Here is a 3592-nt window from a genome sequence, read left to right as displayed (position 1 = left end):
GAAAATAAAAGGAAAAATAAAGTTTACCTATAGTTTTTTTCTTCCTCTAGGTAAAGACAGCCACGTTGACAACACTGGACAAAATAAAAGCACCTATACGGCCCCACTGTTGCCGCGAGGATGGCCTCCCGCGCATTTTTTTTCATCAGCGCGCTCTATTTTTTGGCGGCCTACGCCATATTTCGGTGTGGGCCCACTACGCAGTGAGAAGGGCAGAAAGAGATGGCTGTTCGCATTTGGTCTTCTTCTCCCTCTCTCCTGAAGATGAGCGCCGCGTCGCCGCCCAACCCTCTCCCTCCTCCCTTCCCAGATCTGCGGCCCAACACGCCCCGCCTCCTCTCCCCCCTGTTGACGGACACTGGACCTTCCGTCGTCTTACCCTGTCCAAGACCAAACTCGTCTTCTCATCTGAAGCCGATCTAGATCTTGCTCTCTGACCGGTTCCCAGGCGGGCGTCCCTCTGCTTCCTGTCCTTGCACTTTGACGGGTACCCAGGTGCGTGTCCCTGTTCTTTTGCTCCGACGGCCAGCTGCCCAGAAGTTCCCCTGCTTCCTCTTCGATTGGCAGCCAAACGGCACACAACTGCGAGCATGGTAGCGTGTGAAGGTATCCCTCTCCCTATAGATTTGTTTAATAGTTTATAAGACTATTTTGGATGAACCGATGTTGAAATCTTTGTGCTATAGGGTATAGTTTAATGAGATGTGTAGGAAGACTAGTTGATGAGTAACAATATGATTTGAGGCTAACACTTTTTTTGTTTCTGAACATCTGATTTAGTACGAGGTTGATAATTGATAGGTACAAGACGGTCTTTGCAAGACATCAGGCTCTGCTCCAGCTATTGATATCCATTTTCAGGTGAAAAGAAATGTCTAAGATGGTAATTAGTATCCAAGGTTATGTTTTGGGGAACAATTTGTTATCAAAAACATCTCTGCTAAATTTGTGATCATGTGGAGCACATTTGATTTCGTACAAAATACAGGTCACGGGATTCTGAAAGTTCTATCGGACGAACCAATGCTAGTGCAATATAGTTGTATTACTGTTTACAGATGTGATCGTCCCGGTTGTAGACTTAACATGATTTTAAATAGCTAAACTGAAGTAGCTAGCTCGGTATGCACATATAGTTAGGAAACTGACTAGCTATCTGACATGTGTTCCCTATACATTTAATGTGCTCCGTTAGCTACTAACTGGTTCCAGCTGATTTACTTCGTTTTGTACACAAGAAATACTATCTTGTTATAGATAAATCGCAAAACAAACGATAATGCAATATTTGCCCACCCCCTTCTTATATAGTTGATTGGTTCACAGAGATAACAATCTTGTCGTCACAACTGCCCTGAAGAACTGAGAAGTGTCATGGAACTTACATATTTCTTTTTTATAGAACTGTTGTTTGCTCTATAAATACCACATTATCTTGCAATTCTTACAGAGAATCGTACTTTGCTTTATAAATACAACATAGTCTTGCAAGCAGTCGATTTAATATCATTCTGTTGCTATGCTCTTGAAGCACTTGAATCCGCTTGGATCACGGCAAGACAGATAGAAGCAGGACGAAGAGCAATAACATGATATGCACGTCGTGGTGGAAAAATATGGGTACGTATATTTCTCGACAAACCGGTTACACTAAGACCCACGGAAACACGTGTGGGCTAGGTCCTGGGATTTCTTACCATCAAGTTGGTAAAAAGCCTCAATTTATTGGCAATTGCTAGAATTATCTTTGAATCGCAATGGCAGGGACATTATTTAGTTCTATGTTACTAGCAAGCCAAGTGTATTATTTTTGTCTAACAGAATTTGTTCAGGAAGATAGCAAAACTATCATAAACTGCAGGTTACAGCTATCCTATTTGGGACACTAAGCTATACACTTATCCTAGTTTTCTATTCAGAATGGCATAGCTTCTCTGGTCATACAATATTTTGCTTAAATTAGAATTTTTCCTGCAAGCAATACATTTAATATTTTACTATGCAAATCAGTTTCAATACAAGGGATAGTACGTTTTCCTATGCATCTGCCAACCACCACTTCTATCTATTTTGTCTAATTAATTTTCTTTGTTATCTCTACAAGGTTTACCAAATCAGGTGATAAGGTAAAAGAACTCTTCTTGTATTTCATAGTCGGCACTCGGGTTGCGACTCGTAGACTAGTCTGTCGACTAGTCGATCGGCTCGTAATCAGTGGAGAGAACACATACCAGCATATGTTTTTTCCCATTAAATCCTCTTGGGGAAGGCATTATAAGTTTAGCTAATTCCATGTGTTGTGGAGAAGAAGAAAAGTTGGTCGAGCCCAACACCAAAATAGCAATCTTTGTACCTTTGTCTATTGATTAGCACAATGAACTATATCAATGAACTTGATCATATTATTTGCTTGAGACAGAGTTAGTGCAACGAAGTATATCAATGAACTCTTCACTTATCATTGAATTATCTTCTTTCTTTGCAGGAACATATTCTTACGGGTGGTCATGGTCTGCTGGTTGATGGGCACAAACAAGTAATTGAGGCTCTCGCTCAAGGTCTTAATCAGAGTTGTAGATATTGTAGATACTTGGCCTGACCAACTCAAGGTCTTGACACCCCTCTTAATCAGAGGTGTAAATATTTTGCCTTACTAGAGTAGCAGATAATTGTCCTAACCAACAACACATGTACATGCTGACTTAGGTGTTCTGCTAGCTGTACGAAACATTAGCTATGTTTACTTCTTGAATTCTGGCTTGAAATTGACCATGAGTCTGTAATTGAACAAGAATCTGATGTGTACATTGAATTTTAGCAGCAATTTATAATTTTGAATTATGGCACAGAATTTAATTATTGGAATTATGGCATATATGAATTTAAATTCGAATTGAATATTTGTATACGGTAGATATGGATATGATATGTCCCCACCATCTTTCCCTAGAGCCAAATGTTGTTGTAGGTAAATCACCTTTCCACGCTGGACAACGCTGAGATGAATTCTTTCCCTAGTGCATAGGGCCCTAGGTAAAGAAATGGTTTCCCTAGAGCTTGGCAGGCACACCCTAGGGAAAGACCTCTTTACCGACTATACTTTACCTAAGGTTCTTTACCTAGGGCAAGCTCTAGGTAAAGTCTTTACCTAAGGTTTTTCGCATTTCACCTAGGGTATATGGCTCTAGGTAAAATCGTAGTTTCTACTAGTGGTGTATTAATGATGTTCGGTGTCTCGCGGGTCGTATTGCAGCGTTGAGCCGGTTTATCAGCCGGCTGGGAGAGAAAGCTATCCCCCTATATCAGATGATGAAAAAGATAGATACTTTTGTCTGGAGGGATGCTGCTAATGCGGCGTTTGAGGACTTGAAGAAACATTTAGTTGAGCCACCTGTCCTTGCTGCTCCGGTTGATAAAGAGCCATTGTTATTATATGTGGCAGCCAATGCCCGGGCTGTCAGTGTGGCCATTATGGTAGAACGTAAACAGGCTGGCAAGGAGTATCCGGTTCAACGACCGGTTTATTATATCAGTGAGGTACTTATTGAGTCTAAGCAGAGGTACCCGCATTGGCAAAAGCTGGTGTATGGAG

General features: G+C 41.3%; 1 long non-coding RNA gene across 1 annotated transcript; it reads left to right on the top strand.

Moving 5' to 3' along the window:
• Window positions 1-204: 204 nt before the first annotated feature.
• Window positions 205-2841, top strand: LOC125537311. Its single transcript, XR_007295779.1, has 4 exons — window positions 205-606; window positions 802-861; window positions 1532-1620; window positions 2486-2841. It is a non-coding gene; the product is annotated as an uncharacterized LOC125537311 (long non-coding RNA).
• The last annotated feature ends 751 nt before the right edge of the window (window positions 2842-3592 follow it).

The sequence above is a fragment of the Triticum urartu genome, chromosome 2 (genome assembly GCF_003073215.2).
Source record: "Triticum urartu cultivar G1812 chromosome 2, Tu2.1, whole genome shotgun sequence".
NCBI lineage: Eukaryota > Viridiplantae > Streptophyta > Magnoliopsida > Poales > Poaceae > Triticum > Triticum urartu.
The sequence above is the reverse complement of the archived record's forward strand: the minus strand, read 5'-3'. Positions and strand labels throughout refer to the sequence as shown.